Raw genomic sequence first — 25,587 nt, 5'->3', positions numbered from 1 at the left:
TAGGCGGGGTTTATGCAGTATACATCTAGTGTCCAGTCTCTCTCTCCAATTCGTCAGAACGTCTCCCGGTGGTTACTTCTTTCTTCACATTCCTGAGTTATCTTTTCAGGAGAAATGAAACTTAACCCTTCAGATTCTAAACTGAAGTGAAGAATGAACACTGGCAGCCATCTTTAATACAGTTACATTTGCATTAGCAAGGGAAAACTTATTGTTTCACAGTATAAGATATATAAAAGTACAAAAGGTATATAAGAAAGTATATTTTCACCTTGACATGTATACATACATACATACTGTACATACATACATATATATATATATATATATATATATATATATACACACACTAGATGGTGGCCCGATTCTGACGCATCGGGTATTCTAGCATATGCATGTCCACGTAGTATATTGCACAGGCCACGTGGTATATTGCCCAGCCACATATGTCACGGGTTAAAAAATTAAAAATAAACATATACTCATCTTCCGAGGGCCCCTTGTAGTCCTTCCGGTTCCAGGGTTGGTATGAGCGCAGAACCTGTGATGACGTCGCGGTCACATGACCGTGACGTCATGGCAGGTCCTCGCGCAGGGCCTGTGATGACGTCGCGGTCACATGACCGTGACGTCATGGCAGGTCCTTCGCGCATACCATCCTTGCCAACGGAACCTGTAGCTTGCATGTGGGAAAGGCGGTGGAAGGTGAGTATGTAATGATTTTTTCTTTTTTTTATTATTTTTAACATTACATTTTTTTACTATTGACGCATAGGCGGCATCAATAGTAAAAACTTGGTCACACAGGGTTAATAGCGGCGGTAACGGAGTGAGTTACCCGCTCTATAATGCGGTCCATTACCGCTGGCATTAACCCTGTGTGAGCGGTGACTGCGGGGAGTATGGAGCGGGCGCCGGGCACTGACTGCAGGGGAGTAGGGAGGGACTAATCGGACTGTGCCCGTCGCTGATTGGTCGTGGCAGCCATGACAGGCAGCTGACCAATCAGCAAATGAATATCCGTGACGGAAGTTGCCGACAGAAAGACGGAAGTACCCCTTAGACAAATATATATATACTAGATTGTGGCCCGATTCTAACGCATCGGGTATTCTAGAATATGCATGTCCCCGTAGTATATGGACAATGATGATTCCAGAATTCGCGGCAGACTGTGCCCGTCGCTGATTGGTCGAGGCAACCTTTATGACATCATCATCGCCATGGCAACCATTATGACATCTACGTCGATACTGTGCCCGTCGCTGATTGGTCGAGGCGAATTCCAGGACAGACAGACAGAAAAACCCTTAGACAATTATATATATAGATAAAGCTGAATGTGTGTGCGTGTATGTATGTATGGGTTTATGTCCGGGATTGGCATCTGCACCGTTGCAGTTACAGCCACAAAATTTTTCACAGTCACACGTCTGGACCCCAAGAGCGTCATAGGCTATGTTGTGAGGCGAAATAAGAAAAGGAATTCCATGGCTCGAATGTCAGCTGATGCGAAAAGAAAAGCTGCATTACGGGCCAATGAAAAATGTGAAGACAGAGAAACAAGGCTGACACATATGAGAACAGCAGCTGCTTCCTCAAGAGCTAATGAACTTTCTGAGCAGAGGGAAGCGAGGCTTGCAGACAAGAGAACAAGAGCTGCTTCCTCAAGGGCTAATGAATTTTCTGAGGAGAGGGAAGCGAGGCTTGCAGACATGGAAACAAGATGAAATATATGTTGTGAAATGCTTCTATTTGCCTAGTTTTTGCCTTTTAATAATTACATTTCTATCTATTTGTTTTGTGTTTTTTGTGTGCAGAATAACTTTGTTAACACATTCTATTTTGCTAACAGCAGTTATTAACCCGGGCGAAGCCGGGTAGTACAGCTAGTGTGTGTGTGTGTGTATGTGTATATATATATATATATATATATATATATATATATATATATATATATATACAGTGCCTAAAAGTAGTATTCAACCCCCTGCAGATTTAGCAGGTTTAATAAGATGCAAATAAGTTAGAGCCTTCAAACTTCAAACAAGAGCAGGATTTATTAACAGATGCATAAATCTTAAAAACCAAAAAGTTTTGTTGCTCGGTTAAATTTTTATAAATTTTAAACATAAAAGTGTGGGTCAATTATTATTCAACCCCTAGGTTTAATATTTTGTGGAATAACCTTTGTTTGCAATTACAGCTAATAATCGTCTTTTATAAGACCTGATCAGGCCGGCACAGGTCTCTGGAGTTATCTTGGCCCACTCCTCCATGCAGATCTTCTCCAAGTTATCTAGGTTCTTTGGGTGTCTCATGTGGACTTTAATCTTGAGCTCCTTCCACAAGTTTTCAATTGGGTTAAGGTCAGGAGACTGACTAGGCCACTGCAACACCTTGATTTTTTGCCTCTTGAACCAGGCCATGGTTTTCTTGGCTGTGTGCTTTGGGTCGTTGTCTTGTTGGAAGATGAAATGATGACCCATCTTAAGATCCTTGATGGAGGAGCGGAGGTTCTTGGCCAAAATCTCCAGGTAGGCCGTGCTATCCATCTTCCCATGGATGCGGACCAGATGGCCAGGCCCCTTGGCTGAGAAACAGCCCCACAGCATGATGCTGCCACCACCATGCTTGACTGTAGGGATGGTATTCTTGGGGTCGTATGCAGTGCCATCCAGTCTCCAAACGTCACGTGTGTGGTTGGCACCAAAGATCTCGATCTTGGTCTCATCAGACCAGAGAACCTTGAACCAGTCAGTCTCAGAGTCCTCCAAGTGATCATGAGCAAACTGTAGACGAGCCTTGACATGACGCTTTGAAAGTAAAGGTACCTTACGGGCTCGTCTGGAACGGAGACCATTGCGGTGGAGTACGTAACTTATGGTATTGACTGAAACCAATGTCCCCACTGCCATGAGATCTTCCCGGAGCTCCTTCCTTGTCCTTGGGTTAGCCTTGACTCTTCGGACAAGCCTGGCCTCGGCACGGGAGGAAACTTTCAAAGGCTGTCCAGGCCGTGGAAGGCTAACAGTAGTTCCATAAGCCTTCCACTTCCGGATGATGCTCCCAACAGTGGAGACAGGTAGGCCCAACTCTTTGGAAAGGGTTTTGTACCCCTTGCCAGCCTTGTGACCCTCCATGATCTTGTCTCTGATGGCCTTGGAATGCTCCTTTGTCTTTCCCATGTTGACCATGTTTGAGTGCTGTTCACAAGTTTGGGGAGGGTCTTAAATAGTCAGAAAAGGCTGGAAAAAGAGATAATTAATCCAAACATGTGAAGCTCATTGTTCTTTGTGCCTGAACTACTTCTTAAAGGGCCACTGTCACCCCTTCCAGCCCTTATAAACTAAAAGAGCCACCTTGTGCAGCAGTAATGCTGCAGTCTAACAAGGTGGCTCTTTTAGTTTTTGATTCAGTTATTCCCTCAATAAAGCGTTTTAAAATTTGCCCTAACTACCTGTCTGCAGACCTGGAGGCGGTCCGAAGCGTCCTCTGTGAATCTCTCAACGGCCGTCACTCTTCTCTTCTGGGGATGTGGTCGCCGCCCCCTTCGTGCTGTTTCTTCTTAAATCCGGCGCCTGCGCTGTGCGTGCCTGCCTGGGGCAGGCGCATTCTTCATTGTCCTTCATAGCTCAGATCCAGGGTGCCTGACTGCGCCTGTGCGGGCAGTGCGGCCACCCTGTTGCTGAATCCCCGCACTGTGTTATTCATTATGCACAGTGCGGGGCTGGGGTTCCTGGGCATGCGCACTGCGCTGTTCAGACGCTCCCCGGTCCCCCGCCTTCCAGCGTTGCCGTAATATACAGGTTTCCTTGCCAGCATTTGGAATGAAGCAGCCGCAAATAACAACGCTGGAAGGCGGGGGAGCTGGGGGAGCGTCTGAGCTGGGGGAGCGTCTGACTAGCGCAGTGCGCATGCCCAGGAACCCCAGCCCCACACTGTGCATAATGAATAACACACTGCGGGGCGGGGATTCAGCAACAGGGTGGCCGCACTGCCCGCACAGGCGCAGTCAGGCACCCTGGATCTGAGCTATGAAGGACAATGAAGACTGCGCTTGCCCCAGGCAGGCACGCACAGCGCAGGCGCCGGATTTAAGAAGAAACAGCGCGAAGGGGGCGGCGACCACATCCCCAGAAGAGAAGAGTGACGGCCGTTGGGAGATTCACAGAGGAGGCTTCGGACCGCCTCCAGGTCTGCAGACAGGTAATTAGGGCAAATTTTAAAACGCTTTATTGAGGGAATAACTGAATCAAAAACTAAAAGAGCCACCTTGTTAGACTGCAGCATTACTGCTGCACAAGGTGGCTCTTTTAGTTTATAACGGCTGGAGGGGGTGACAGTGGCCCTTTAATACTTTAGGGGAACCAAACAGAATTCTGGGGGGTTGAGGGGTTGAATAATAAATAACCCTCTGAAAAAACTTTTCACAATTTAAAAAAAAAATAAACAAAGAAATAACATTCTTTTTTGCTGCAGTGCATTTCACACTTCCAGGCTGATCTACAGTCCAAATGTCACAATGCCAAGTTAATTCCAAATGTGTAAACCTGCTAAATCTGCAGGGGGTTGAATACTACTTGTAGGCACTGTGTGTATATATATATATATATATATATATATATATATATATATATATATATATATATATATATTGTACAGTACAGACCAAAAGTTTGGACACACGTCATTTAAAAATTTGTCTGTTTTTTCATGACTATGAATACTGTACATTCACACTGAAGGTATCAAAACTATGAATTAACACATGTGGAATTATATACTTAAGAAAAAAGTGGGAAACAACTGAAATTATGTCTTATATTCTAGGTTCTTCAAAGTAGCCACCTTTTGCTTTGATGACTGCTTTGTACACTCTTGGCATTCTCTTGGTGAGCTTCAAGAGGTAGTCACTGGGAATGGTCTTCCAACAATCTTGAAGGAGTTCCCAGAGGTGCTTAGCACTTGTTGGCCCTTTTGCCTTCACTCTGCGGTCCAGCTGACCCCAAACTATCTCGATTGGGTTCAGGTCTGGTGACTGTAGAGGCCAGGTCATCTGACGTAGCACCCCATCATTCTCCTTCTTGGTCAAATAGCCCTTACACAGCCTGGAGGTGTGTTTGGGGTCATTGTCCTGTTGAAAAATAAATCATGGTCCAACTAAACGCAAACCGGATGGAATAACATTCCGCTGCAAGATGCTGTGGTAGTCATGCTGGTTCAGTATGCCTTCAATTTTGAATAAATCCACAACAGTCTCACCAGCAAAGCACCCCCACCATCACACCTCCTTCTCCATGCTTCACGGTGGGAACCAGCCATGTAGAGTCCATCCGTTCACCTTTTCTGCATCGCACAAAGACACGGTGGTTGGACCCAAAGATCTCAAATTTGGACTCATCAGACCAAAGCACAGATTTCCACTGGTCTAATGTCCATTCGTTGTGTTCTTTAGCCCAAACAAGTCTCTTCTGCTTGTTGCCTGTCCTTAGCAGTGGTTTCCTAGCAGCTATTTTACCATGAAGGCCTTCTGCACAAAGTCTCTTCTTAACAGTTGTTGTAGAGATGTGTCTGCTGCTAGAACTCTGTGAGGCATTGACCTGGTCTCTAATCTGAGCTGCTGTTAACCTTCGATTTCTGAGGCTGGGGATTCGGATAAACTTATCTTCATAAGCAGAGGTGACTCTTGGTCTTCCTTTCCTGGGGCAGTCCTCATGTGAGACAGTTTCTTTGTAGCGCTTGATGGTTTTTGCCACTGCACTTGGGAACACTTTCAAAGTTTGCCCAATTTTTCGGACTGACTGACCTTCATTTCTTAAAGTAATGATGGCCACTCGTTTTTCTTGATTTGTTGCTTTTTTCTTGCCATAATACAAATTCTAACAGTCTATTCATTAGGACTATCAGCTGTGTATCCACCAGACTTGTGCACAACACAACTGATGGTCCCAACCCCATTTATAAGGCAAGAAATCCCACTTATTAAACCTGACAGTGAACACCTGTGAATTGAAAACCACTCCCGGTGACTGCCACTTGAAGCTCATCAAGAGAATGCCCAGAGTGTGCAAAGCAGTCATCAAAGCAAAAGGTGGCTACTTTGAAGAACCTAGAATATAAGACATCATTTCAGTTGTTTCACACTTTTTTGTTAAGTACACAATTCCACATGTGATAATTCATAGTTTTGGTGACTTCAGTGTGAATGTACAATTTTCATAGTCATAAAAATACAGAAAAATCTTTAAATGAGAAGGTGTGTCCATACTTTTGGTCTGTACTGTGTATATATATATATATATATATATATATATATATATATATATATATATATACAGTATATACGGGGTGTGATCCGAATACTGATTACATTCGCAGCATGCTGCCATCTTTTTTTCCAGTCCGATTGTGATCCAATCCGAGCTGGAAAAAAACGTAGATGAACACACAATCATAGAATAACATTGGTCCGAATTCAATCCGATTTTTTTTTTTTATCGGATTGCATTCAGCCGATTTCATCACAACTGGGAATGAACCCTTATGGTGAATTCACACAATGCCAAATTGCTGTGAATTTTACAGGTATGTTGACAAGTATTGTATATGCAGCAGGTTTTCTATTCAGAAATGTCTTTCACACATTGCAGAGAAAATCGGCAGCATAAATTTACCAGTGCTGCAGAGTTGACATCCACAGCATTATAATTTTTGCTGCAGAGTTTGCCACGCCTCCTGATGAAATACTGAGAAGAAACGTGCGTTGGAGCAGTGGGGACACTTTTGTAAGTTTAAATCCTTTGTAAGTAATGGTCTCATGCTGTAGTCTGTCTGGCTAAATGGTGGTGGATGTTTTACCCCATGTACTTTTGCCCTTGTTGATTTACATGATGTGATAAAAACTTTACTATGCTTTATTTGCACCATTTAGCATCCTCCAATATTTACTGTCCTGTGGTGTCCTTGTTTGTTTCTATTCTGTTTTTAAATATGTTATCTAATATATAAAGCTGAATGTGTGTGTGTGTGTGTGTGTGTGTGTGTGTATGTAGTACATGCCTGCACAAGGCAATCTTGCCTTACGCAGGCGTGTACTATGGAGGACAGAGAATGAACTTCAATCCAATATTGCAGCCAGCATGCAGCCAGCGGGTAAGGAAAGGGTGAATCAAACACCCGAAAACCCCGCCCCTATGGCTGAAAATTGTTCCCTCCAAATTCAGGTGACAGAGTCCCTTTAATCTGAGCTCTGATTGGTTAATATAGGCAGCAAGGAGCATTCTCAGTATAACAAAGCTTGTGTGAGGTAATAGCATGTCAGTTAGGGTGTGTTGGTGGAAAGCCTGATGTCAGTCACATTACCTCTATGTTAGAGGATATAGAAACTGCCAGTTACAGACTATTTTTACCACAATAACGCCTCAATAGAAAAGGAATTCCATGGTACGAATGTCAGCTGATGCGAAAAGAAAAGCTGCATTACGGGCCAATGAAAAATGTGAAGACAGAGAAACAAGGCTGACACACATGAGAACAGCAGCCGCTTCCTCAAGAGCCAATGAACTTTCTGAGCAGAGGGGAGCAAGGCTTGCAGACAAGAGAACAAAAGCTGCTTCCTCAAGGGCCAATGAACTTTCTGAGGAGAGGGAAGCGAGGCTTGCAGACATGAAAACAAGATGAAATATATGTTGTGAAATGCTTCTATTAGCTTAGATTTTGCCTTTTTTAATAATTACATTTCTATCTATTTGTTTTGGTTTTTGTGTGCAGAATAAATTTTTGTTAACGCATTCTATTTTGCTAACAGCAGTTATTAACCCGGGCGAAGCCGAGTAGTACAGCTAGTATTAAATAAAAATGATTTTTTAATAGGTGTATACTCTTTGGTTATCTATTTAACCTTTTTTCATGCTTAGAGTTTGCAGTTCCTAGGGTGAAATCTGTGGCAAATGAGCATCAATATCTGTACTAAAAAAATAAAAACTGCAATGTGAGTGATGCTGTGACATTTTTTTCCACTTCTCTTTTGACTGCTAAGAATAGCAGATCTAGAGGATTGTTTTTTTTTTCTTTCTTGGTATGAAAACCAGCATTGTAGGAACTGCCAGACACGACTAGATTGCTCCCATAGAGACACAGACAGGCTATGTGCACACGTTGCGTAAAATTTCTGCAGCTCTTGGCAGGAAAAATGTAGCTAAAAAAATAGTGCATTTTTGCCTCTGTTTTTTTGTGCTTTTTTTCCCCTGCGTTTTTGACTGATTTGAGGGAAATCAATGGTGAAAATCATAGGGCCAAAGCGCACAGAAAGTTGGCATGCTGCAGATTATTTTCTGCACCAAACACCATGCACCATGACACTTGAGGTTTCTCATTCATTTTGATGGCATCAGGATTACTTCAGGTTTATCTAGAAAATCTACATGGAAAAAACACCAAAAACACACTAATATTGCAATGTGTGTGCACACGGCCTTCCAATTGGCTATATAAGCTACATTATGGACCTATGATTTGTTCATAACTGATGCTTGAATGACTAGAGTAATGGATCATCTGTCTCGGAGGACATATGGACAGCATTATGTTTATTTTGGGCGACTGCATTGATGTCTGCGTAGGAGAGAAGGAGTCTTAATATATGGCCTCTTTATGCTATACAAACTGATGCTTTCAGTGTGTTTTTGGTAATCAAATGATATTCTGCCCATAAAAGAGAGCGGGTTAAAAATAAAATGTACAAATCCTGAAAGAAAGGCAGAATACTGGTCTGTAAGTTTAATTAAAAAGATTTCTGATATTCTGTCCATATTTTGTTTAGCCATTGTTCCATTAATTTAATTAGATTCCTGCTGATACATAATTTAATAAATATGAATTACCATCTATTCATATGCAGTATTAGTGGATGCCATTCGCAGCCATCCAATTAAAGCCCTGGCTCTTATATTACATCCAGCTGAATAGCAGGAGATACGGGACAATATTCCTGATATGAGGATATTGTTCATGTGACAGGCTCCGGGCATTTTAATAGAGCTGTTCGGCAAAGCAAAGGACACACTGTTTTAGCCCTCTCTTGGAAACTAATAATGTGCTTTGCCGAGGTGAGATATTATCTATTAATGAATGAGAGAAAGCTCCATGTTGCTTTGATGGCATAGGATTTTCTGTTAAATCATTCTGCAAGATAGGATCTAATCCTTCATAATCAGTCACTGTCAAATCCGAATAAGGCTACTTTCACACTAGCGTCGAGCACTGCACGTCGCTATGCGACGTTGCAGCGCATCGACGCTAGCGTTGAAAGCGCCGCACAACGGGGGCAGCGGATGCAGTTTTACATCACATCCGCTGCCCCATTGTGAGGTGCGGGGAGGCGGGGGCGGAGTTCCGGCCGCGCATGCGTGGTCGGAAAAGACGGGAACGACGCACAAAAAAGTTACATGTAACTTTTTTTGTGCCGATGGTCCGACGCAACACGACGCAACCGTCGCACGACGGTTGCGACGTGTGGCAATGCTTCGCACTGCGTCGCTAATACACGTCTATGGAGAAAAAACGCATTCTGCAAACACTTTTGCAGGATGCGTTTTTTCTCCAGAACGACGCATAGTGATGTGCAGTGCACGACGCTAGTGTGAAACTAGCCTAAGGGGGAGGTGGGAATAATCTCAAGTACTCAAGTGAAAAGAAATGTACAGATTGTATTCAATACAGTGACATGCAGTGCCTACTGTATGTTAACAAAGTCTATACCATGCAGTATAGGTTTTTAGACCATTTTATAGGATACCGTAATGTGCCAGTTGCTGTTTTGGACTTTGAGCACATAAACTTGGTGTTGCAATGACTGTGGTGTGGTTCATTCCTTATTCCTCTGTGTGTTGCCAGGCAGGGGAGAAAGGTCTCCAAAGAAAAGTGGGTTTTGAAATGACTTGATACTTAGGCGAGTCCCTTCAGTGTCTTTCAGCTTACCCCTGGATGGTCATTTATAATTGTGGGCAGCCTGCTATGATTATGTGTGACTGTGAATCTTTCTCCAAAATCAATGCCAACCTCACCCTCTGGTGTAAGATTTGGAGGTAAGATACTTTGATTATATTAAGAGGACTTTCCATTACATTAACAGTGAAGCTCCATATGTCCAGGGGATTGTAAACCAGCACAGGTTTTCTATTCAAATTGAATAAGCTGAATGGAGCCGATCAAAGACTGCTTATTGACTGCAGTCATCACATGAAGGCCTCAATGGATGTTAAAAATGCCAGCAGTTTGACGAGGGGCACAGTTGTCAGCCCGCAGGAGTGATAGTCATCAGAGAAGTGAGTAGAGTTTTAATTACAACCCCTTGAGCCCTTTGAACTTTATTCCACCATATCAGAACCAGGAGATGCCTTTGCAGCGCCCCAGAGACCTGGTCGTTGCAGTACTGTCGCTCCGCCACTAAGGGGAGTGATGGTACGTCTGATGGCACTAAAGGAGTTCACCTGACCAGGTATCACAGACACACATTACACTTCACACTCCAGCCGCCAGGGGGAGCAAAAGGTCCTATCTATTAGGCCACTCCTCACACATGGGTCAAACTGGGGGTTGGATAGGAAGTTAGTCAGAAAGTAGCTAGGGAGAGGTCGAGAGAGGACCTGTCAGGGGTGGGATCCTGACAGCGGCCTAGCACAGACAGATTGTTACGGAGCCATGCCTGTGCCTTATAGCGGCAGACTCCTAAGAAAGGACACGAAGCGAAGCATATTGTGGAGAAGTGAGAAACGGGATCACAGTACAAAGGAGATAGAACCAGAAGGAGTCGTGCCTCAAGATCAGCAACATCCTTCTGAGGCGCGTAGCCGGCGGCCGGAACGCCGAGGAAGTAAGAGACTCTACGCATTACTTTGAACTGCGGCTGGGCAGTTAACTTTAGGTTGGCTGTCTCACCTTTACACCTAACGAAGACAACGGAGGCAATTGTGGGAGAGGGGCGTCTCTAGGGTCCCTATAAAATAACTCCAGGCCTACCCCGTCATACGGGTGCGTCCTATCCATATCATCTGGGGGACGGAGAGAAAGAACAGAAACATACACGACAGTTGTGAGGACTATCCCGTGGTGCTCAGCAGGGAAGTACTACAACACCCAGGCGCTAGTAGGTAGGCAACTGATTTCCTTCGGACCGGCCGGTCTCAGCCAGCCCTGTTAGCAGTGCTCTAGACTGCGGATGCTGAAGCCTTCAGTAAAGAGGTAAAGAGACTGCAACCTTGTGTCCTCGTCATTTACTGCCACCTACATCTGCACCTACATCTTTAATTGGGCGCCCCTTAGCAGGGCCACGGACCGGGTCAGGCCACCGTGACATCCCTAGCACCGAGGGATAGACCCGGTACCGAGTACCCCGCTGCCCTGCGTCTGGGGGCCGCTCCACCTTTTCATGCATTCAAGTTTTATTTTTTCCCTATATCTGTAAAATAGTATTATTTGTGTCTTATCTGGTGGCAGTGATAAAGGTGTCTTGAACAAATAAAATGGTACACATATTGGGGCCAAAAAATGTTGCCCCTTGTACTTGCAGATTTCTAGGAAGTTGGAAGGCTGAGGCGTGGTGCACTCCTGAAGATAGATCGTGGGACAAATGTTTTTAAAGGGAGTAGAAAAGGAAAAAGACAACATATGATGAGTCACAGACAAAGTAGTCTCTAAATGGCAATTACTTGCCTGATCTGTTATTTGTGAATAATTCCCCTTTAGTGATGCTGGTGTACTGGTTGCAGTTACTCCTCTATTCTATTCTCCACTATATCCTCCGAATATTCAGCTCCTAGGCTGCAGAGCTCTGTAATACCTCACATTTGACACCTCCGGCACCTTCCTACATGAGGAAAATACAACCTCTCAAAGTTTTAGTTTTAAGGTTGAAAGAAGACAAACAAGTCTGTCAAGTTCCACTTATGACTTCATATGTTGATCCTGATGAAGCTAAAAGATTCATGAGACAGATGCTAATTGTCCTATTTAAAAAATGTCCTTCCTGACTTCAGTTATTGTAATCAGTCTGGTTCTTCGGATCAATGTCCCATCTCCATACCCCTAATCTTTAATATGTTTTTCAAGACAGGCATTCAGGCTTTCCTTGAATTTGTTTAGTGAATCGACCAGTAAAACATGTCTGCTGAGAGTTCCATAGTCTCACTGATCACAGTAAAGAATCACCATCTGTGATGATGATTACACCTTCTTTACTCTAGACATAGATGATGTCCTCTTGTCACTGCTGCACGCCTAGGTGTAAAATATCATTGTACACAGTATTCTAAGTGTAGCCGCACTAGTGTCTTGATGTCACAATGGAGTCACGTCCCCATAGAAGACCTGGAGTTTGACAGTCATGGTGTGTAATGAATCACAGGTCTATTTTAGAGATGGTGTGATTTGTGTCCCATATTAAATAGATTGTTTCCTCTGGTGATGAAGAGGTTAACGACCCTTTCTATGCAGGTCAGAAACATGCAGCTCCATTTCATCTGCTTCTGATCGGGTCATTACCTCTTCCTATAAAAACTGGTCAGACCTTCTTGCCCCTGTGAGTTAAAGATTAGTCTTCCTTTGCTGTGTGTTAAAGCTAAGTGGTTGGAGTAGATACAGTATGTAGTAGTGTTCTGTGGTTTGCTGAAGTACGTGTGTATTTATCTCCTGGTCACTGTTCACATTTAGTTTATTCCTCCTTGTCCCTATCCTCATCCCTATTGTTGGTTAGTGCTTTTGTATGATAGAGGTTTTCTGTTATCCCTGTTTTGTCTATGTATCTTGTTTACCTTACATTTCTGTCCCATGCGTCATGGGGTGGGGGGAGGGTACAGAGTATGATCGGAGACTCGGGCCTCTCTTCCTTTAAGAGTGCCCCCGGCACAGGGATAGTTGGGTCCCAGTTCCAGGGACAGTTTGAAGCCCCACTTCCTTACCAAAGACCGTCACAGCGTGACACTTGAATAGAGGCAAAACTATGTTCTTTACTTAATCTATGCGTCTTTTAAGGCATCCCTTGATTTTATTTGCCTTGGCAACAGCTGCCTGACACTGGCACTAAACTTCAGCTTGCTGAAAACCTATACATCCAAGTTTTTAGTGATAGCTTTACTCAGGGTTTTATTACTTAATACGGTATCGATTGTATTTTTTCCTCGTCTCAAGCGCTCAATATTATATTTACGTATGTTAAACTTCAAGTTCCATTTTTCTGTCCGTGTCATCACAGCTTCAATAGGACGTATCACTGGGACAAAAGTGGCCAGTTTTTGCTCATTCTCCTGAGTAATATTTTTTATATCCAGATTCTATCATAACCGATCTGTAACACAGGACTGGATCATAGCAAATAGCCAGGAAACTATATGCCTGTAAGTTTAACCTCCGCTGTTGGCAAAATGTTTGAAGGTTTTCTAAGAGATGCTATACTTATATATGAAAAAGCTTAAAACGTTTTGGAAGAATGTTCTCTGGTCAGATGAGACAAAAGTAGAGCTTTTTGGGCAAAGGCATCAACATAGAGTTTACAGAAAAAAGGCATTCAAAGAAAAGAACACGGTCCCTACAGTCAAACATGGCAGAGGTTCCCTGATGTTTTGGGGTTGCTTTGCTGCCTCTGGCACTGGACTGCTTGACCGTATGCATGGCATTATGAAGTCTGAAGACTACCAACAAATTTTGCAGCATAATGTAGGGCCCAGTGTGAGAAATCTGGGTCTCCCTCAGAGGTCATGGGTCTTCCAGCAGGACAATGACCCAAAACACACTTCAAAAAGCACTAGAAAATGGTTTGCGAGAAAGCACTGGAGACTTCTAAGGTGGCCAGCAATGAGTCCAGACCTGATTCCCATAGAACAATTGTGGAGAGATCTAAAAATGGCAATTTGGAGAAGGCACCCTTCAAATATCAGGGACATGGAGCAGTTTGCCAAAGAAGAATGGTCTAAAATTCCAGCAGAGCATTGTAAGAAACTCATTGATGGTTACCGGAAGCGGTTGGTCGCAGTTATTTTGGCTAAAGGTTGTGCAACCAAGTATTAGGCTGGCCCATTTTTGGAGTTTTGTGTGAAATGATCAATGTTTTGCTTTTTGCTTCATTCTCTTTTGTGTTTTTTCATTTAAGACAAATTAAATGAAGATAATAATACCAAAGAATTTGTGATTGCAATCATTTTCAAGAAGAAACTGAGTATTATCTGACAGAATTGCAGGGGTGTCAATACTTTTGCCACAACTGTACATTAGTTGCACACAACGATACATTTGTTATTCTTTCTGCCTAAATGTTAAAATTAAACCCCTCTAGTTGGCTTGAGCATTATTTGTGACAGGTAACTGACCTTTACTATTCTCAAAAACCTTTTCCCTTCGCTAAACCTGCATGTTTTTGCCCCCCAATTTTTAACGAGGTAGCTGGAGACCCCATAATAATCTGTTTTGATGTGGTACCTCATCTATTTGCTTTGAGTATATTTTCTGTTGCTTTCATTATTTTTGCTGACTTTTAAAGAACCCCCTAACATTCCTTTCACCTACTGTATAACGACTTTACATTTTTAATTTACCTCACATATGTTATCATGGAGAATGAGTTTTAAGGAAGATTTTACATATGAGCAAACCCTTCACTTACCGTATATACTCGAGTATAAGCCGAGATTTTCAGCCCCAAAAAATGGGCTGAAAGTGCCCCTCTCAGCTTATACTCGAGTCATGGAAGGCGGGGGGGTCGGCGGGTGATGGGGAGCGACGCCTGTCAAATACTCACCTACTCCCGGCGCTCCTGACGCGGTCCCTGCATGTCCCACGGTGGCGCGGCAGCTTCAAGTTCTTCCCCTCTTCAGCGGTCACGTGGTACCGCTCATTAAAGTTATTAATATGGACTCCACGCCCACAGGGGTGGAGCCGCATATTCATTACTGTAATGAGCGGTACCATGTGACCGCTCACTACAGGAAGAAGCTGCCGCGCCGTACACCGTGGGACATGCAGGGACCGTGTCAGGAGTGCCGGGAGTAGGTTAGTATATTTACCTTCCCTCGTTCCACCGAAGCTCCGTCTTCCCGTGCTCTTGCACTGACTGTTCAGGTCAGAGGGCGCGATGACGTATTAGTGTGCCGCCCTCTGCCTGAACAGTCAGTGCGGAGAGACGGGACGCTGAGGAGCAGCGGGCAGCGACGAGAGGTGAGTATGTGATTTGTTTTTTTTTAGTGCAGCAGCAGCATTACATGTGGCACAATGCTATATGGAGCGTCTATGGGGCCATAACTGCATGGAGCATTATATGGAGCATCTATGGGGCCATAACTGCATGGAGCATTATATGGGGCATCTATGGGGCCATAACTGCATGGAGCATTATATGGGGCCATAACCACATGTAGCATTATATGGGGCATCTATGGGGCCATAATTGCATGGAGCATTATATAGGGCATCTATAGGGCCATAACTGCATGAGGAGCAGCGGGCAGCGACGAGAGGTGAGTATGTCATTTGTTTTTTTTTTAGTGCAGCAGCAGCATTACATGTGGCACAATGCTATATTGGGCATCTATGGAGCATTATATGGAGCATCTATGGGGCCATAATTGCATGGAGTATTATATGGGGCATCTATGGGGCCATAATTGCATGGAGCATTATATGGAGAATCTATGGGGCCATAACTGCATGGAGCATTATATGGGGCATCTATGGGGCCATAACTGCATGGAGCATTATGGGGCATCTATGGGGCCATAATTGCATGGAGCATTATATAGGGCATCTATAGGGCCATAACTGCATGGAGCATTATATGGGGCCATAACTGCATGGAGCATTATATGGGGCATCTATGGGGCCATAACTGCATGGAGCATTATACGGGGCATCTATGGGGCCATAACTGCCTGGAGCATTATATGGGGCCATAACCACATGTAGCATTATATGGGGCATCTATGGGGCCATAATTGCATGGAGCATTATATAGGGCATCTATAGGGCCATAACTGCATGGAGCATTATATGGGGCCATAACTGCATGGAGCATTATATGGGGCATCTATGGGGCCATAACTGCATGGAGCATTATATGGGGCATCTATGGGGCCATAATTGTATGGAACATTATATGGGGCATCTATGGGGCCATAACTGCATGGAGCATTATATGGGGCCATAACCACATGTAGCATTATATGGGGCATCTATGGGGCCATAATTGCATGGAGCATTATATGGGGCATCTATGGGGCCATAATTGCATGGAGCATTATATGGGGCATCTATGGGGCCATAACTGCATGGAGCATTATATGGGGCATCTATGGGGTCATAACTGCATGGAGCATTATATGGGGCCATAACCACATGTAGCATTATATGGGGCATCTATGGGGCCATAATTGCATGGAGCATTATATGGGGCATCTATAGGGCCATAACTGCCTGGAGCATTATATGGGGCCATAACTGCATGGAGCATTATATGGGGCATCTATGGGGCCATAACTGCATGGAGCATTATATGGGGCATCTATGGGGCCATAACTGCATGGAGCATTATATGGGGCCATAACCACATGTAGCATTATATGGGGCATCTATGGGGCCATAATTGCATGGAGCATTATATGGGGCATCTATAGGGCCATAACTGCATGGAGCATTACATGGGGCCATAACTGCATGGAGCATTATATGGGGCATCTATGGGGCCATAATTGCATGGAGCATTATATGGGGCATCTATGGGGCCATAACTGCATGGAGCATTATATGGGGCCATAACCACATGTAGCATTATATGGGGCATCTATGGGGCCATAATTGCATGGAGCATTATATGGGGCATCTATGGGGCCATAATTGCATGGAGCATTATATGGGGCATCTATGGGGCCATAACTGCATGGAGCATTATATGGGGCATCTATGGGGTCATAACTGCATGGAGCATTATATGGGGCCATAACCACATGTAGCATTATATGGGGCATCTATGGGGCCATAACTGCATGGAGCATTATGGGGCATCTATGGGGCCATAATTGCATGGAGCATTATATGGGGCATCTATAGGGCCATAACTGCATGGAACATTATATGGGGCCATAACTGCATGGAGCATTATATGGGGCATTTATGGGGCCACAACTGCATGGAGCATTATATGGGGCATCTATGGGGCCATAACTGCATGGAGCATTATATGGGGCCATAACTGCATGGAGTATTATATGGGGCATCTTATGGGGCCATAATGAACTGCATGGAGCATTATATGGGGCATCTCATGGGGCCATATAATGCTACATGTGGTTATGGCCCCATATAATGCTCCATGCATTATATGGGGCCATAACCACATGTAGCATTATATGGGGCATCTATGGGGCCATAATTGCATGGAGCATTATATGGGCCATCTATAGGGCCATAACTGCATGAGGAGCAGCGGGCAGCGACGAGAGGTGAGTATGTCATTTGGTTTTTTTTAGTGCAGCAGCAGCATTACATGTGGCACAATGCTATATGGGGCATCTATGGGGCCATAATTGCATGGAGCATTATATGGGGCATCTATGGGGCCATAATTGCATGGAGCATTATATGGAGCATCTATGGGGCCATAACTGCATGGAGCATTATATGGGGCATCTATGGGGCCATAACTGCATGGAGCATTATGGGGCATCTATGGGGCCATAATTGCATGGAGCATTATATGGGGCATCTATAGGGCCATAACTGCATGGAGCATTATATGGGGCCATAACTGCATGGAGCATTATATGGGGCATTTATGGGGCCATAACTGCATGGAGCATTATATGGGGCATCTATGGGGCCATAACTGCATGGAGCATTATATGGGGCCATAACCACATGTAGCATTATATGGGGCATCTATGGGGCCATAATTGCATGGAGCATTATATGGGGCATCTATAGGGCCATAACTGCATGGAGCATTATATGGGGCCATAACTGCATGGAGCATTATATGGGGCATCTATGGGGCCATAACTGCATGGAGCATTATATGGGGCCATAACTGCATGGAGCATTATATGGGGCCATAACTGCATGGGGCATCTATGGGTCCGTAACTGCATGGGGCATTATATGGGGCATCTATGGGGCCATAACTGCATGGAGCATTATATGGGGCCATAACTGCATGGAGCATTATATGGGGCATCTATGGGGCCATAATTGCATGGAGCATTATATGGGGCATCTATGGTGCCATAACTGCATGGAGCATTATATGGGGCCATAACTGCATGGAGCATTATATGGGGCATCTATGGGGCCATATTTGCATGGAGCATTATATGGGGCATCTATGGGGCCATAATTGCATGGAGCATTATATGGGGCATCTATGGGGCCATAACTGCATGGAGCATTATATGGGGCCATAACCACATGTAGCATTATATGGGGCATCTATGGGGCCATAATTGCATGGAGCATTATATGGGGCATCTATAGGGCCATAACTGCATGGAGCATTATATGGGGCCATAACTGCATGGAGCATTATATGGGGCATCTATGGGGCCATAACTGCATGGAGCATTATATGGGGCATCTATGGGGCCATAACTGCATGGAGCATTATATGGGGCCATAACCACATGTAGCATTATATGGGGCATCTATGGGGCCATAATTGCATGGAGCATTATATGGGGCATCTATAGGGCCATAACTGCATGGAGCATTATATGGGGCCATAACTGCATGGAGCATTATATGGGGCCATAACTGCATGGAGCATTATATGGGGCATCTATGGGGCCATAACTGCATGGAGCATTATATGGGGCATCTATGGGGCCATAACTGCATGGAGCATTATATGGGGCCATAACCACATGTAGCATTATATGCGGCATCTATGGGGCCATAATTGCATGGAGCATTATATGGGGCATCTATAGGGCCATAACTGCATGGAGCATTATATGGGGATAAAACTGCATGGAGCATTATATGGGGCATCTATGGGGCCATAACTGCATGGAGCATTATATGGGGCCATAACTGCATGGAGTATTATATGGGGCATCTTATGGGGCCATAATGAACTGCATGGAGCATTATATGGGGCATCTCATGGGGCCAGAAAGAACTGCATGGAACATTATATGGGGCATATTTGTATATGGAGCATCTTATGGGGCCATAATGAACTATGGAGCATTATATGGGGCTCCTGATTCAGTATGGATATTCAAAAACACTTAACCTACTGATGTCTCAATGAATTTTACTTTTATTGGTTTCTATTTTTATTTTTGACATTTACCGGCAGCTGCTGCAGTTTCCACCCTAGGCTTATACTCTAGTCAATAAGTTTTCCCAGTTTTTTGTTGAAAATTAGGGGGGTCGGTTTATACTCGGGTCGGCTTATACTCGAGTATATACGGTATTTATATGGTCATTCCTAAAAAGATAATAGCCCTGTAAATTAACAGCCCAGACATAGCTGTCGTTCCCAGTATGCTATGGACTGATCTGGCTTGGAGTAGTGGTATTGCAACCACTAGGGGCAGGGCCGGCAGGTAGCATAGTCAGGATAGCCAAGAAGTTGGTACACAGGAGGAGCAATGTAGTTTAAAGGAGCAGCATGTAGCATAGTTATTGATAGCCAAGGAGTTGTTACAGGAACAGCAATGTAATCTTAGAATGAAGGAGCAGGTGAAAGGGAGCTATATACTGTGCTATATATTTCAGATATCTATTCTACCCCTGCTTTTCTGCCAGCTCCACCTGGCAGAAAATGCTATCACAGCTATTATCTTCATGTCCACCATCTTTCATATTATTTCATATTATGATTCCAAATTTACTGTTACTCATCTGATATGACCCCAGTGTTAGGCTCTATGTTCTACTCCTGCCCCTGCTGGCAACCTCTGTTTTTCTGCCCATCTAGTTATCATGGTAACCTGGTCTGCTTCTGTAAGTCACCCTCTCGGGCCATAAAGGCTCTTTGGATTTCTACCGCTGGTCTCCTCTGCATTTCAGCTTCCCGGTATGTCCAAATCTGCTATACAGATGGAAGCAACCAGTATAAATTCATAAAAGACAAGTCTTGTCTAACCAACATACAGTACAGACCAAAAGTTTGGACACACCTTCTCATTTAACCCCTTAATGACCGCCGATACGACTTTTAACGGCGGCAGTTAAGGGTACTTAAACCACAGCGCCGTTAATTAACGACGCTGTGGAAAAAGTGAATAGCGCCCCCCAGAGTCGGATTTTCTCTGGGGTCTCGGTTACCGGGGGTAGCCAAGACCCCAGAGAATATGATTCGGGGTTTTTTTACCGATCGCCGGTACTTAACCGTTTACCGGCAGTCGCAAAAAACCCCCCGCGATTTCCCATTTAATTTCTCTGTCCTCCGATGTGATCGCACATCAGAGGACAGAGAAATGGGGTCCCCGATCGCCCCCCGATACTCACCTGTCTCCCCCGGTGCTCCTCGTGGCTCCCGATGGGCGCTGCCATCTTGTTCCGGCCAAAAAATGGTGGGCGCATGCGCAGTGCGCCCGCCGGCCGGCACCCGGAAGATCTTTGGCAGCCGAGACCCCAAAGAACATGATCGGGGTCAGTTTTTACCGACCCCTGTTTTGCGATCGCCGGTAATTACCTGTTTACTGGCGACCACAAAAAAAAAAAGCGATGTGTAATTGTGTAATTCTCTGTCCTCTGATGTGATCGCACATCAGAGGACAGAGAAATAGGGGGATTCAGGGACCCTGCTATACTTACCGGTGTCCCTGGGTCCTCCTATGGCCCCTCCTGGCTGCTGGCTTCTTCCTCCGGTAAGAAAATGGAAGGCGCATGCGCAGTGCGCCCGCCATAATCTGCCGGCCGGCAGCTAGAGGAGTTGGGGCTAAATTTAGGGTTAGGGTTGGGGCTAAATTTAGGGTTAGGGTTGGGGCTAAAGTTAGGGTTAGGGTTGGGGCTAAATTTGGGGTTTGGGTTGGGGCTAAAGTTAGGGCTAGGGTTAGAGTTGGGGCTAAATTTAGGGTTAGGGTTGGGGCTAAAGTTAGGGTTGGTGCTAAAGTTTGGGCTAGGGTTGCGGCTAAAGTTAGGGTTAGAGTTGGGATTAGGGTTAGGGTTTGGATTAGGGTTGGCATTAGGGTTACGTTTGGGATTAGGGTTAGGTTTGGGATTAGGGTTAGGCTAGGTTCACATTGCATTTAGTGCAGTCCGTTCAGCGCATACGCTAACGGACTGCACTAACGCAAGTGCCGACTTCGGCACAGCGCTAGCGCAGATGGAGCATCTGCTAGCTCCATCTGCGCTAGCAGTGACGGACCCGGAAACGCTGCAGCCCGCGTCTCGGGTCCGTCACTCAATGACGGCACATCGCCTAGCACACGCCCATTGTGGGCGTGCGCTAGCGATGCGTCCGACATTGCTTTCAATGGCAGCGTTAGCATCTGTTTAACGTACAGCCATAACGCAATGTGAACCTAGCCTTAAGGTTAGGGTTGGGATTAGGGTTAGGGATGTATTGGGATTAGGGTTAGATTTGAGGTTAGGGTTGAGATTAGGATTAGGGGTGTGTTGGATTTAGGGTTCTGATTAGGGTTATGGTTGTTTTGGGGTTAGGGTTGTGATTATCGTTAGGGTTGTGATTAGGATTATGGATCGGGTTGGGATTAGGGTTAGGGGTGTGTTGGGGTTAGGGTTGGCGTTAGAATTGGGGGGTTTCCACTGTTTAGGTACATCAGGAGCTCTGCAAATGCAACATGACGCCCGCAGACCATCCCATCAAGTCTGCATTCCAAGCGGCGCTCCTTCTCTTCCGAGCCCCGATGGGTGCCCACTCAGTGCCCCCCCCCACATATGGGGTATCAGCGTACTCAGGACAAACTGTTCAATAGATTTTGGGGTCCAATGTCTCCTGTTACTCTTGAGAAAATAAAAAAATGCAGGTTAAAAAATAATTTGTGAGGAAAAAAAATGGATTTTTTATTTTCACAGCTCTACGTTATAAATTTCTGTGAAGCACTTGGGGGTTTAAAGTGCTCACCACACATCTAGTTAAGTTTCTTAAAGGGTCTAGTTTCCAAAATGGGGTCACTTGTGGGGGGTTTCTACTGTTTAGGCACATCAGGGGCTCTCCAAACACGACATGGTGTCCGATCTCAATTCCAGCCAATTCTACATTGAAAAAATAAAACGGCACTCCTTCTCTTCCAAGCTCTGCGGTGCGCCCAAACAGTGGTTTACCCCCACATATGGGGTATCGACGTACTCAGGAGAAACTGCACAACAACTTTTGTGGTCTAATTTCTCCTGTTACCCGTGTCAAAATAAAAATTTGGGGGCAAAAAGATCATTTTTGTAAAAGAAATGCGATTTTTTATTTTCACAGCTCTACGTTATAAACTTCGGTGAAGCACCTGGGGTTTAAAGTGCTCACCACACATCTAGTTAAGTTCCTTAAGGGGTCTAGTTTCCAAAATGGTGTCACTTGTGGGGGATTTCCACTGTTTAGGCACATCAGGGGCTCTCCAAACGCGACATGGCGTCCAATCTCAATTCCAGCCAATTCTACATTGAAAAAGTAAAACGGCACTCCTTCTCTTCCAAGCTCTGTGGTGCGCCCAAACAGTGGTTTACCCCCACATATGGGGTATCGACGTACTCAGGAGAAATTGCACAATAACTTTTGTGGTCTAATTTCTCCTGTTACCCTTGTGAAAATAAGAATTTGTGGGCGAAAAGATCATTTTTGTGTAAACAAATGCGACTTTTTTATTTTCACTGCTCTACTTTATAAACTTCTGTTAAGCATTTGGGGGCTCAAAGTGCTCACCACACATCTAGTTAAGTTCCTTAAGGGGTCTAGTTTCCAAAATGGTGTCACTTGTGGAGCGTTTCCACTGTTTACTGTAGGCACATCAGGGGCTCTCTAAACGTGACATGGCATCCAATCTCAATTCCAGCCAATTTTGTGTTGAAAAAGTCAAACGGCGCTCCTTCTCTTCCAAGCTCTGCGGTGCGCCCAAACAGTGGTTTACCCCCACATATGGGGTATCGGCGTAAGCAGGAGAAATTGCACAACAAAATTTATGATTAAATTTCTGTTTTTACACTTGTGAAAATAAAAAAAAATGGTTCTGAAGTAAAATGTTTGCAAAAAAAGTTAAATGTTCATTTTTTCCTTCCACAGTTCCTGTGAATCACGTAAAGGGTTAATAAACTTTTTGAATGTGGTTTTGAGCACCTTGAGGGGTGCAGTTTTTAGAATGGTGTCACACTTGGTTATTTTCTATCCAGGGCCGGTTTTAGACAAAGTGGGGCCCTAGGCAAAAATTTAAAATGAGGCCCCCAATGCTCACATATTGCACCGTGACTCTCAAACATTTTGGTTATATTGACATGCGCTGAGTTCAGACCGTTCAATGCGTGTGATCGACAATATTGAAGTCGTTTGGCTCTTGTTTCTCGGCCTCTTTACACCGGCTAATGAAGAATGATGGGGACAGAACACTAGTAGATCAATCTGTCCCCATGTAGCATCATGTTATAAGCAGCAGGGCTGGCAAGTCGGAGTCAGTGTCCATTTTGGTGAAGTTGGTATCAAATGGACAGACTCTGACTCCTTAACCCCTCTGTGACCTTTGACGTACTATCCCGTCGAGGTGACCTGGGCCTATCTGACCCTTGACGGGATAGTACGTCATAGCCGATCGGCCGCGCTCACGGGGGGAGCGCGGCCGATCGCGGCCGGGTGTCAGCTGACTATCGCAGCTGACATCCGGCACTATGTGCCAGGAGCGGTCACGGACCGCCCCCGGCACATTAACCCCCGGCACACCGCGATCAAACATGATCGCGATGTGCCGGCGATGCAGGGAAGCATCGCGCAGGGAGAGGGCTCCCTGCGGGCTTCCCTGAGCCCCCCGCAGCAACGCGATGTGATCGCGTTGCTGCGAGGGTCTTACCTCCCTCCCTGCCTGCTCCAGACCCGGATCCAAGATGGCCGCGGATCCGGGTCCTGCAGGGAGGGAGGTGGCTTCACAGAAGCCTGCTCAGAGCAGGCACTGTGAAGCAGCCTGCACTTCAATCAGATCGGTGATCTGTCAGAGTGCTATGCAAACTGGCAGATCACCGATCTGTATTGTCCCCCCCTGGGGCAAAGTAAAAAAGTAAAAAAAAAAATTTCCAAATGTGTAAAAAAAAATAAAAAAAAATATTCCAAAATAATGAAAAAAAAAAAAAAATATTATTCCCATAAATACATTTCTTTACCTAAATATAAAAAAAAAAAACAATAAAAGTACACATATTTAGTATCGCCGCGTCCGTAACGACCCGACCTATAAAACTGGCCCACTCGTTAACCCCTTCAGTAAACACCGTAAGAAAAAAAAAAAAAAAACGAGGCAAAAAACAACGCTTTATTATCATACCGCCGAACAAAAAGTGGAATAACACGCGATCAAAAAGACAGATATAAATAACCATGGTACCGCTGAAAGCGTCATCTTGTCCCGCAAATAACGAGCCACCATACAGCATCATCAGCAGAAAAATAAAAAAGTTATAGTCCTGAGAATAAAGCGATGCAAAAATAATTATTTTTTCCATAAAATAGTTTTTATCGTATAAAAGCGCCAAAACATAAAAAAAATAATATAAATGAGATATCGCTGTAATCGTACTGACCCGAAGAATAAAACTGCTTTATCAATTTTACCAAACGCGGAACGGTATAAACGCCTCCCCCAAAAGAAATTCATGAATAGCTGGTTTTTGGTCATTCTGCCTCACAAAAATCGGAATAAAAAGCGATCAAAAAATGTGACGTGCCCAAAAATGTTACCAATAAAAACGTCAACTCGTCCCGCAAAAAACAAGACCTCACATGACTCTGTGGACCAAAATATGGAAAATTTATAGCTCTCAAAATGTGGTAACGCAAAAAATATTTTTTGCAATAAAAAGCGTCTTTCAGTGTGTGACGGCTGCCAATCATAAAAATCCGCTAAAAAACCCGCTATAAAAGTAAATCAAACCCCCCTTCATCACCCCCTTAGTTAGGGAAAAATTAAAAAAAAGTATTTATTTCCATTTTCCCATTAGGGCTAGGGTTAGGGCTAGGGTTGGGGCTAGGGTTAAGGCTACAGTTAGGGTTGGGGCTAAAGTTAGGGTTAGGGTTGGGGCTAAAGTTACGGTTAGGGTTTAGATTACATTTACGGTTGGGAATAGGGTTGGGATTAGGGTTAGGGGTGTGTCTGGGTTAGAGGTGTGGTTAGGGTTACTGTTGGGATTAGGGTTAGGGGTGTGTTTGGATTAGGGTTTCAGTTATAATTTGGGGGTTTCCACTGTTTCGGCACATCAGGGGCTCTCCAAACGCGACATGGCGTCCGATCTCAATTCCAGCCAATTCTGCGTTGAAAAAGTAAAACAGTGCTCCTTCCCTTCCGAGCTCTCCCGTGTGCCCAAACAGGGGTTTACCCCAACATATGGGGTATCAGCGTACTCAGGACAAATAGAACAACAACCTTTGGGGTCCAATTTCTCCTGTTACCC

Source organism: Ranitomeya variabilis, chromosome 4 (genome assembly GCF_051348905.1).
Source record: "Ranitomeya variabilis isolate aRanVar5 chromosome 4, aRanVar5.hap1, whole genome shotgun sequence".
Classification (NCBI taxonomy): Eukaryota; Metazoa; Chordata; class Amphibia; order Anura; family Dendrobatidae; genus Ranitomeya; species Ranitomeya variabilis.
The sequence above is the reverse complement of the archived record's forward strand: the minus strand, read 5'-3'. Positions refer to the sequence as shown.